At 29.2% G+C, this 13,301-nt stretch overlaps 1 protein-coding gene across 3 annotated transcripts in view; it reads right to left on the bottom strand.

Annotated features, from left to right (window-relative positions):
• LOC116772562 (heparan sulfate 2-O-sulfotransferase pipe) overlaps positions 1-13,301 on the bottom strand; it is a 39,116-nt gene that overhangs the window by 20,484 nt on the left and 5,331 nt on the right. Inside the window, exon 1 of one of the 3 annotated variants that reach the window (XM_032664790.2) lies at positions 9,249-9,586. The exons of the other annotated variants lie outside the window; for them this stretch is intronic. The gene's annotated coding sequence lies outside the window, so the exon portion shown is untranslated. Of the gene's footprint in view, positions 1-9,248; positions 9,587-13,301 lie in introns of those variants that run through there. 3 annotated transcript variants of the gene reach the window in all.

Below are 13,301 nucleotides of genomic sequence, written 5' to 3'. Positions count from 1 at the left end.
ATAAATATGATACAAGCGTTTTGTTATTATTATTACAACTGAATACTTAAACTGACAATTTGAGTGGTAGTATACTCTGTGGTAATGTTATTAAGATTAATATTTTCGGATATATATATATAAAACTTTTTTTAACTTTCCTCATTATCTACTTGTTTCAGGTATATCAAAACGCATGTATTACGTAATATGTCTCTTATTTACAATCTCTGAATGTATCTATACATTCTTTACAAACGTTTTACGATGATTCCCATCACTATCATGTAATCACTTTCAGAAATGTCATAATATTTGAATTATTTAAATGATAGATATAAAATATATATATGATTGTAGGTACTTTTTGAGATCTATTTGCATTATGTTATATATATTACGATAACGTTTAATGTAATTTAATTATTCCAACCAAATGTTTTTATAATAATTTGTAATTTTTCATTGTCCAATTTTATTTTCAAATCCAACGAATAAGCTTAAAACACATGTAACAGTATTTTTTGACACTAAATATAAAAATTTAAGAACGATTAATTATTTTTTTTCATTCAGTCAACCTTACTTAACACAGCCAAATGTCGTGTTTGGATTTTTACATAAAAAAAAAACACGTCTCATTGATTTTTTAATAATAAATTAATTATATTATTTGATTACAAAACTTTACAAAGTTATTGTATTACAAAAACATACAATAGATTCAGTATCAAAGACATTTTAAAAACAATAAAAATTAATGAGAGAATCTAATTTATTTGTTGACATCGATCAGAACAAGTAATTATACAGCTTCTAAGATTATTTTGTATTTAGAAATTTATATTTTATGAATATTTACGTATCCATTTATTTCCCTTTACAAATTAAACTTTCTCTTTAACCTTCGTTACTGAGTCATATTAGCGTAAGATATGACCTTAATTTTACAACGATCTGTATAAAATCCAACCGTGTCACATTTAAAATGAAAAGGTTTTATTCCTCGACAGAACCTCCCGAGACGGTACAGAATAAGCTTCACAAATCCTGTCCAAGGCAGAGAGGATCATTTGATACCTTAGGCACAGTTTTGTTATGTAGAATTTCTTAAATTAGTGCCATTATAAATATAAAATTGAAGAACACCATCCTTCTCACGGTTCTCGTGTCTGTGTTAATTTTCCCTTTCGGCTTTCCCTTTTAACTTGCGTATCGAATGCCTGATCCTTTCACCATGGTTCGCCATTTTTGTTTGACATGGCAATAACACTTTGTCGATTGTAATCGATTTTATAAAATACATTAGAGTTTATTTATTTTTTCATTCTTGCAAAGCTTTTAAATATAATTGAATTATTATAGAAGTAGGTTTTCATTGATTCAGAAATCTGTATCATAGTTGACAGGGAGATGGTTCGTTGTTTGTGACAAATTTGTTTGTTTGGTAAAGCCGAGTTAAATTTAAAATCTCAGATACATAATTTCCTTATATCTTAGGTATATTAATAAAAGCTAGTCTTAGTTGGAATAATATCTGATAATACAATATAAATTCGTTGACGAGAATTCCAGCGCAATGTTCCAATTCAATAAACGATGTCAAGTGAAGGGAATCAATTATACTTTCATTTAAATGAGAGAAAATCATGACAAGACTTTTCCCTCAAGACGCTTTGCTGTTTGAATTATTCTTAGTGATTTTTAACGTGAGACGTTTGAACATCAGATGTTGTCCAATTAAATTAACCTAACCTTTCTCTGTCTATTTATGGAAGCTGATTGACAACGCGCAAACTAGTCAAACAGTGACTTCTCCTGATTTCAATGTTTTAGTTCATCACTACACATTGCTTACTTCGACTTAAGCTCATCAAACTAGTGTATATAGAAAAAAACGCAGCTACAAGAATGTAGCCGCAATCCACATCCATTGTTATTTGTTAAAATGTTCTACCTAATACATTACATGACATACGCACGTGTCGAATAGACCGCCTTTTTTGACAGCACTGCGGCGATGGAAATGTCAAAATGTCTTATTTGTGTTAATTTTTTTTTGTTGTCATAAATGACAAGACATATTGTAGCGTAACAATTTCTTTCTCCACAACCTTATGTTCAATAAAAAGTTGATAATGTCTCGATGGAGTAAGTTGTAAGTACAACTGACATATTTTAAAAGATATGAGACACTTTCACTATAGCGACCGCATTTAGTATGATGGGGCAGAAAATTTTTACGAATTCAATGACAAGTACAAGATTTTTTTGTGTCATCCATACATACGTCATTTGTTAAGAACGAATAAACGATATCCAAAGAGTAAAAAGTTAAACATCGCGAAGAACAGTGCAACATATTTCTTTACTTATATATCTGATGTGACATCCACTTCAATTGCTCCTATATTTAGAAAGCAAGAATACAGTCTATACGTACTTTTTGCAGCCACAGTCTACCATAGACTATCTACGTCGTGAATACTTTTGCCCGACCATGACAAGAATTTTCTCAGAGGAACCGTTTACTGATTCCTCACCCAAATCTACTACATGATTAAAACAGAGACTTTCAAACTATTAACATATTCACCAGTAAATTTAGTTTTAAAATAATAAGATACTGTTATTTTTATAAATTTCATAACATCCAACGTTGTACAGCTGTTTTTAAATAAAAAATTGCTGCTATTAAATGCGAGATAAATACATTGACTTGAAATTCCAATTAAATTGATATGATTCGCTCGTTCTAGAGAGTTTTAGTCGTCGTTATAACACCGATCGATGATTGAGAAAGAAAATATTTAAATGTTTATTATAATGGCTTAATTGAATCAATCGCGTATTCTTTGAATACCTTTAAGTTGAATTAAATATCATTAACGTTAGTTGCAACATTCGATCACGAGATGGCCTCTTAAACTAAATGCTATAATTATTACATTACTAACAGTACAATTGTATTCAATTACATAAACTACATAAATGGTGGTGTAAAAATAGTATTTGTTTAAAACGTAATTGGTGAGTTATTATAATTTTCATATTATTTTAAATTAGCTTCGTGCAAGTCGTATACGTCTAGTCCGATTCGAAATCGTCACGCAACATTCGGTTGGTTATAATTTTCATGCATAAATATTCGCAAATTATTGTATTATCGTAGGTTATTTAGTGAGTAAAGGGCAACGCTTTTTATATAGTGCAATATTGAAATAGCTGAGCAAATAATAATGAGATCCACATGATGCATTGAAGAGCAACACGGCTAGATTCCTAGATGTTGGCTATGGAGTGCTTTATACTATTGTAGAGTAAGCCTTAATTATATTATTCAATACTTACTATATTTTGACCAATCAATGTCAAGTTTAGATGCTATCAAACGACATATTGAGTTAGCTTTATTAGTTTGCTTGTATTGGTGGGTGGATATCTCAAGGCCTCGTTCAAATCCCATCCTAAACGATAATCTATTGAATCATGATTGACTACATACAAATATTCTCAAAATTAGTTCAGTAAGTTCTTGTGAGTGACAAACACACAAATTTTATTATCAGATATTAGAAAACCTTTAATAAAATTTTATACGCTTTTCCTTATTTGTTTAGTAACCACTGTACACGAAACATTACCGATACTTAAAGCACGAGTTTTCTAATAAACAAAGCGTTGTAAAAATTAATAACACTTAAGTTAATGTGATTCACTGTAAGATATCAAGTTTCAGTGCAGGTTTATAGGTGTTTAACTTAACAGTTATTTGTGTCCCTCGGAAATATTTTATTCGAAACTATAAGTTCAACGGTCAATTAAACGCAAAGTTCGATCGCAAAAGGTTTAACGATCTGTCTGTTTGTATGTTTTGGTCAGTCACTAATAAAAAGACAATAGTTGTGACCAATATTAATTTTTTTTGGGAGTAAACAGCTCGCATATAAACACAGATAATTAATATTCGCATAAATATACGATTTTGTAGACTCATTCCGCCAGTAACAACTAGTTTGTGACATCAAGTGAGATTTTAAAAATACAGAAAGTTTTGAAACAACATTTATGTTGTCAGAATTATTGACCGACGACATTTCACATTCACGTACGACCACTCAAATGTTATGATAATAACACTTACGTGTATATTCGAAGAGCATTCCAATTCAGTACACAAAGTTACATAGACATTTTGTCCTTCGTCTATACATATAAAACGTCGGATTAAAGAAAGGAAAGTTCCTTACTCAGTTAAGAATAAACGTGAAAGTCGTTTCGGTATTTAGGACTGCGACATGAAATATTAACATTCTCATTAAAATGAAATAGTAATAAGGTTATCTTAATGACTTTATACAGTTGTAAGTTGTATTGCAGATACCGAAGCTGTGCCAGCCGTGGCAGCTTGGAATCGAAGATGTAATTTAGTGTTATAAACGTGCATTATTGGATATAGCATTATGAGCTATAAACTTGAAGGATAGAAAGTTCTGATTAATAGCAAACCTAAAGTGTAGGCGATTCGAAAGCTGGGTGCAACCGGCCCGCCTCTCGACTTTCCATGTGAGATGCACTTTCAGATAGAAAAAAGAGAATCCGATGATCGCAGATCGTAATTTTGGAGATAAACATTTAGAAATACTAACGAAATTATTTTTTTCTAAAAACCTCTTTATTAAAATATAAATTATCATTTGAAACGAACAACTTATTATTGTAATAAGTCTTGAATACAATACGTATTGATGAAGATATGTTAAGACTAGATATTAGGGGAAAAAATAATCATTTTAACATATAAATTACAATATGGAAAAGTCTATATATATTATTAATCTATGATAACTTTCGCGTTAGCATTTTAATCGATACCTACTTATTACTTATTAGTATTTGTAATTTAACCTATTTTTCATAACGTAAACAATATAAAACAATACGTCACTCAAACGATATTGTAATTTAAAATATAGTTCCACTATTGTGGATTGGCAACTATTTAAGACAAAAATAATTCAGAATATCAATTATATGATGCCATGATGTGATAACTAGACTCGCCGTCGGACTTGTAATTACGGCGAGCGTGCCATTTGCTTTTACATTATTGTACGTTACAATGTTATTTTAATATGTTTTAAATGTGTTCGTATGTTCATGCACTGTAACTGAACTAGGCAAGACTTAAACCGTATTAAATAAACACCAATCTTGATTACATCTGTAAGAATTTACTAGCGCTGTCATAAATCGTATATGCAAATTAAATTGTTCAACAGAATACTACAATTGAAACGCGTATAGGGATGTGACTCAGCATTATAAGTCCGAAGAGGTTTTATTATAAAAATAATAATATTTTTTCATTATACAAATAAAATTATTTTATTAAATGAATTTATTTCCTATATATATGTAATCATCGGATGTAATTAAATAATGACAAAGATTATATAATGATGTAAATTATTATAGCGGAAGATTTCATATTAAAATCTTTTAGGAAATAAATTTTTATATGATTTATTTCTAGAATATATAGTCTGTATACCAAGCGAGTATTTGCAATTTATTTTAATTAATGTATTATATAATCTGCTTTCTAATACCGATTTGGATTATTTTCTAAAATAATCATGTGATAGTCATCCAAGGATTCGATAACATAACGCCAGACGAATAAATTTAAATAATCAAATAAAATTTTACCTATAGATGTATATTTTGACAGATTTAAGCAATTTTTTTTTTATTTGTTAAATAATCTACGAGAATCTTCATCAAGAATATACTCTCACTTTCCGTTCTAAAGCGTGGGATCACCCAAAGCTCCTATGATCTATTCTATTATAAAATACACTATCATATAACGACTTTTACTTTCAAAGTGAGATTTGAATTTAGATATGACATCACCGTCACTCCCATGTTAAACGTAATTTGAGTATTGAGTGGACAAGATACAAACAAAAACGAGTTCTCATCGTTTATAAGAAACAACTTTCTCAGAGATATTTTGAATTTGTTTTTGTTAAAAGATAAAACTTTTTATTAGCTTTACGTTTTAATTTGTCAAGATGACAGTAATGGTTTTATGCTTAGACAATATAGATTATAGAATTTTCAGGTGACATTGGCAGAATGTAATATGCATGTTCCGAATGAAAAGCATAAATCATAGAATTGAATAGAATTGTAAGTCAGTACATCTTCAGAATTCAAAGAAATTCGCAACACACATACCACGCTCCGCTGCCTGCGCTCAGAAGATTGCTGTAACTAAAGACACACGAGACACGATTTCACGAACATCTATTTTTTCTTGCAACTTAATTAAGTATAAATGGAACACATATTACTACAAAATTACGGAGATATGTCACAAGCACAGATTATCTACGGGTATGAAGTGAATTGTTCCCTTAATTGGAGTTTCGTGTTAATTTTGAATCACCCGAATTTTGACTGTGTTTCATCAGTATATGTTTTTCTTAAACCCTATTTTTAATTTAAAAAAAAACGGGAAAGTATTTTTTTAAGAATGACCTGTGTAAACTAGTACTGAGAGAAACAATACAATATTTTACAATATGATAAATTATAGCATAAAGTAACTTCTATTAAAGGACGTATTATTTATTGATTTATGTGAAACCAACTTTAATTATTTCACAAATCATATTTTAGCATGATGTGATATATTGATTGATTTCACCTCTTAATAAGATAATAAAATCTCCCTCAGGAAGGAACAACTATAGACTAGAAACGCACTATTAATCACAGACTACATCAATAATGCATCGGCAATAAGTCAATGTGGACGGCCATAACAGAAAATTACGTCAGATTTTCACCGTAATTCATCTTAAACAATTCAGGTATTCAAGAAAAACAAGACACAAGATAAAATCTACAGCAATTAAAATTCTTGATTCTAATATTTTCCCATGTTTTCAAACAAGTCGTGAACTATTTCTCTGATCAGATATAGGTGATTATTAAAATGCCATTTTTATCACAGGCGTTTGAACATGCAAACAAAAATTCCTTCGCGCACATTTCATACAACGCAACGTTTCCGTTATAAAAATTGAGCTTAAATTGTTTTATAATCTGTGTAAGGAAACAAATGTAACTTTTTTTCTTTCTAACCCACATTCTTTATTTAAAAGAGGCGTGCCTATGTACGGAGAATTGACTTAGTTCTTTTGAAGTTTTTGTTCGTATTTCTTCCATTAACTACCGCGGTCCATAATAGATCGAGCTCCAATATCTCTTTAAGTGTGTTAATTAAATTTATTATTAGCTCATTATTTATACAGTATAGTTTGTATGTTACAAAAAAAAATATATAGTTATCTGAGTTTGTGTTCTCACTTACTAACGCTAGTGTTGGCACACCAAATTTTCATTTTGTAATAGAAAAAAATATTTATTTCATTCACCCGAAAACGTTATCATTATTGATTATACTACTTATAAATTAAACAAATATATCATGAATATAGTTGTATTCTAAGTCAAACGTAAATAATTAAAACTATATATATTAAAAATATTAAAAAATAAATATGGACTTCATAAAATTACATAAATAACCCTATATATTTTTATGAGGAATATATATCTGTATTTACAAATATAGGGATGCTGGTGAAACTCATTAGTACGAGTACAGCTCGTTTAAATGAAATTTGAATCATAGCAACACTAGCTATGCAACGTTGTTCTATTCACCCCAAGGCGCTAACATCTAACAATTTACAGCCATTCAAAATCTAATCAAAACTAGATCGTCTCTCTGATATCTTCATATCAACTCAATTGGATCGCTCTTAAACTAATCTATATGTGTTCGAGTTTAATAAAAAATAAATTAAAAAACCTTTTTTTATTGATATCATAAATATATAAGCTGTATTACAAAATGAAGTTCATATATGTCCCTTTTTGTCGGAAAAATCTGATTTTATTTCAGAGATAAACCTTTTTGAATATTTTGAGCTCTTTATCTCTAAGTGATCCACAAAAGTGGAACGAATAAGTGGTTATATATCTGACATTTTATTAAACCAACATATCGAACATATAAAAAGGGTTTTATGGTATTACTGTGATTTAGATTAAATTTCCTTACAAAACAATAATAAAATATTTCACACGTTGTCTTTTACACGACATTATTTTAAAGGTAAAGTTCAAAAACTTGTAAACAGTTTTATCACGCTATTTAAATACTTCTAAAACTTGGAAATATTTGGTAAATACTTCTACAACTTCCAAATATCCAAATTCAAGTCCACGATTGAACAGTGAACTGCCAATGTAAACACAAATTCGAAAAAACATTTAAATGATTTGAAATAAATTAATAAAAAATGCAGTTGTACTAAAACATATTTATTATCTCATTTGTTATTTGTTAATGATACATTAGCTTACTCACATACTCATAAGGTATATAATCGGCGCGTAAAGCAACGTCGGTTATCGTATTTAGTGATGTCAATCCATCATGGCTGGGCGGCGTTCTTTATACATTGAATAATGTATGCGGTAACATTAGACAAATTAATCGTCCGTTTATATTTGAAGATAATTTATTATCCGGTTCAATGGTTCTAACGAATTAGTATCTGTGACTGTTAATTTTAATGAGAATAATGTTTACCTTTTTTTATGTCTGTTCTATCTGTGAAGGTGACTACACTTTTGTTTATGGTATTTAATTTATTTTTTTTAATGCATTTTTTATGCAATTTTTAGACTACATTTTATAAGATTCCTTAAAATGTATGATATACATAAAGTAATCCTAAGATCAAAGATGATCTTTAAAAGTAAATCAAATGAATATATGAATCCATTAAGTTTTTGCTTTCTGACAGATGACAAGACATGCCGCAGCTTTGACGTTGTTTTGATACCGAAAATAAATGGCTCCGGTGCCGTCAAAACATAAATAGCATTAAGATAAAAGTTTTACAACCGTTAGTTAGCACTTAGCCGCTGTTCAGACATAAGACCATAGTGATGTTAATATTTCGCGGTTCATTAAACGGCTGTTAACTTATCCATACGTCAAATAGTTCTATTAACCGATACAAACATATTAATTGGAAACTAATTACGTACGGGAACAAAAATATCAGCAAATGTATTCGCCAATTAATTAAAACAGAAATAATTGTATTAAAACCTTATATAGAATGTTAGATCTTACTCTCTTGACCACAGATAGCCATTACATTATACGTTCTCACCTGTCAACTTATCTTGTCATCTTAATCTGTCACAACTGGAATGTCAATTCATTTTTGTTAAATGTATAAACTCTGATGCTTCCTTGGTTTATTATCGTTCCGTCTTAAATACGCTTTCACTATTTGACAAGATGTCATCTTGAATCGTTGACGATGCTTCAGATGTTAGAACGGGTACTTAAAACATTTTATATCATCCTAAAAGATGATGCTTGCTTTAAACATGTTTATTATCTAACACTCGTAATATTTGTTATATATAGCCTTATTCAATCAGTGATCTGTTTAACACTATAAACGTGCTGTTATGTATGTATGTCGCAACTAAGATCGTAATAGTTTACTGCGTTAGTACACCCATTATGTACATCCGGTAGTTGCCACCACATAATATAATCGTAATTCATTTTTATAGCTTGTATTACTATTTCGTTAGTTACTGTATCTAAAACTGGACATAAATAAAAAATATGCACAAATCCTCGGAAACACTATAGGCAAAATAAGATAATGAAATCAGCTTTTGTATTATTTTTCATATATTTTTTGATCTGAAGTTAAAACTGACCATAGACAAAAATATATTTCTTAAATATAAATCCTCAGAAACTCCGTTATAAGGTATATCTAGATAATGGAAGCGACGTTTGGATTCGTTTTGATGGTATTTACATACAATACGCTGTTTGGGTCATGTTAGAAATTTCAAATACTGGGTCGCCACAATTTAAAAGGAGATTGTTTTAGATAACTGGGAACAACATCTTCATTGCGTATATAATTTGCGATCGAAACCATACAAATATAAAATTGAATTTGTCTCTAATAATATATTGACAGATTTTGTATGGTACCCACTTCTTTATTTTTATCAAAAAATCCGTTTTTATTCCTCATAATATACAAATATTATTGATAATTTCCGTGTCTAATAATAATTTGATTCAGAATTTATTTTTGGTTTTAATTAGGCAGCCTATCTAGGACGGCTATAGATAATATATCATAACTACATACAACATAATAAGTATAAGTTTTTGAACGCTTAACACCTGCTTCTTCTGCCTTGAATTAAAAAAAAGTGTAATTCTTACTTGTGAATATCGTATATTAATATTTTTAGACTTTTATAACATTATCAATGTCTATGCGAACGAATTCGCAGACACAAGCTTGTGGTTAACGTTCAGACAATGAAATATTTATATTAAATAAATAAACATTTTATTAAATTTAAAAAAAGAACTCTTAAAATATTTTATTTCAAATGACTTACTGAAAAACTGAGTGCAGTTTCATAAATATTAAACACTGTTAAGTTGATGATTACTGCACAAAACGCTCAACTTGAATGGACAAAAACGATAGTAAATGAATACTAGAAATTATAGTATCTGTTAGTAAATTTAAACGTATTTTTGTTTTATTTATTTAAGCCTCAGAATCGGACATTTAAAATTTATAAAAAAAAATAATATTGATAATGAGATCTAAGATTTTCCCGAGTATTCATTTAAATGAGACTAGTATTATTCGGATTTACTGCGCGGATTTTTATTATTTAAAAACTACATAATCCCGACGTTTCGGTTACTTTACAGCAACCGTGATCACGGGCAGACGAGGTGTGAATGTCTGTCAGTTGGTCTTTGTTATTTATCATCTACCGCCATCGATTTCTTAATTTTCTGGCGTACCGCTCTGGATACCGGCAGAATGCGCTCACGGTGTCTTGAGGTCCTGCGGTGTGGTTACGGACATGGGATTTTATATTTTTATGAACGGAGTCCCAGGTGTTTGATAGATTCCAGCCATCTTCTCTATTGAAATTGGGATGTTTTTTAATTTCAATTAATTGGCTATTGAAATTAAAAAAATTATGAGTGAAAATTTTTTAACGTTTTTTTTAATATTCATTGACAATATCAACGTTTTGTCATATACAAATTATCTGATAATTTTTTTATCACAGATTTAATAAAGTTTGTAAAGTTGAAGGTGGACTTAATTTGCACTTCAGAACCAATTTGTTGGACAATATAATAAAAACACAAATGTTATAATACTTGCTCGTAACACCGACGCCGCGCCGTTCGCTATTTTTTTATGTCTAAAAAATTCTTATGTGTAAGACAAACATTAAACATTATTAACTTTATATTAAACCAAGACCTAATTTATTCCGTAAGGGCCAATTTTATACGAAATAAACCTTACAGAATATAAATGACATCTCTTCCTTCATTTTTATATTCATTGCATTCTTTCACAATAACAATAAATAGAAAAGTTATAAAGTTAATTTACCTATTTGCTTACAAACATTGCCAGACAAGTTAAATGTTATAACATATATTTAACATCTGTATTATACTATTTAAATTTATTTTTGTAATCTGTGAAAATATACAAAATAATGCCATTAGACTTTTATCAGAGAACGTGACCTCACGTACGTTGCGGTATATACGATATCAACATAGCAATAGCATATCTCTTAATAATTTGGGGTATTTTTTATATAATTTAATAAATTAAAACTGTGTTGTCCGTTATTTTTTCTTTATAGTGTAACGTAGTACGCGGTGGAATGCAGAGCGGCCATGCACCGTGGTTTTTTAATGAATGTTTTATCACTTTTTTCTTATATTGTATTTGTTTAACATGTTTCAAGACTACACGAAGCAGCTGTGAATTAATTTAAATATTTTCCAGTTTAAAATTTATTAGCCTTTGTTGCAATTTAAAAGCAAATTATACGTGAATACCTTAATAATACCAAATTACATTTAAAAATAGAACGAATGTGACAAATGAATTTTTTTTTATTTTTTTTAAGTCTATAATTCAAACACTTTTACCACAGAGGTGTATCATTTTATGTCATATAAAATGTCAGTTTCAAATAAAACAGTCAACAGTTGTCAATGTCACTGCGGTCTTTATGTGCGACACGCCATTGTCGAACAGTTTCTTAATCGCCGTCGCTTGCAGATAAATGCATTAATCCATACGCTCTGATTACCAGCTACAAAAGATTTCAGCGGACATCGCAATGACCATATCGGAGCTGATTTACAACTTCCTTTCCGATGTATCGTGTGTGGGACATAAAGGAACTATAATAGACTTATATGTTTAATTATATATTCTAGAGAAATTAATACAGTATGAATAACTAAGTACAGGTAAATGTTTCATACAATATGTCTTTTAAAATTTATTACAGGTGGCAATGTTCTTTTTAATTTCATTCATTCATTCACTCTTAATCATCTTCGATCGGAAAAAATTAATTACTTTATATTTAAATACAAAATGAAATAAAGTTTTATTCATAGACAAAACAATAGTAGATTGTAATGTAAGTATAAAATTTCATCAGTCGTTTTCAATTCGTGACATAAGAAAGCAGTTCAGGAAAGAAGTCATGGCCAGGATAATGGATCCTATTGTAAATGTATAATACAATTTTATTAGCATACTAATATATATATATATATATATATATATATATATATATATAGTATATATATATATGGCTCAAAAGACTTGATGATTATTAAGAAAAAATTAAATTATTTTGTAAACCAAATGAAACACTTGTAGATATTTAGATTTCCATGACTTACAAATGGGAAGGTAAAGATTTTTAATAAAAAAAAAAAACGTTTTTAAAGTACATACTTAAAAGGTTTTATATGATTTAAAATTAAAATGTAAGTTAAAATTCCGTAACACAAACCTCTCCGGTGGCCGTACGCTACGTGGGCGCGTTATCACAAGATCCTCAAATAAATTTTATTAATGGAAATGAAACTTCAAAAAGAAATCTATTACCAGTGATACGTGTTCCGTTTGTGTAAGAAAATTAAGTGTTGATTATATGAGATAACACAAGCTCGGAGTTACGCAAACCGAAATGATATTACACGTGCCTACCTCAAATGATTTTCTAGTATTATAAGTAACATAAACGATACTACTACCCGGAACACAATGCCTAGCATTATCTCGTTTAAAGAGCGGTTAATATCGAAATGTCCGTATTAT

This window comes from Danaus plexippus, chromosome 12 (genome assembly GCF_018135715.1).
Source record: "Danaus plexippus chromosome 12, MEX_DaPlex, whole genome shotgun sequence".
Taxonomy (NCBI): domain Eukaryota; kingdom Metazoa; phylum Arthropoda; class Insecta; order Lepidoptera; family Nymphalidae; genus Danaus; species Danaus plexippus.
The sequence above is the reverse complement of the archived record's forward strand: the minus strand, read 5'-3'. Positions and strand labels throughout refer to the sequence as shown.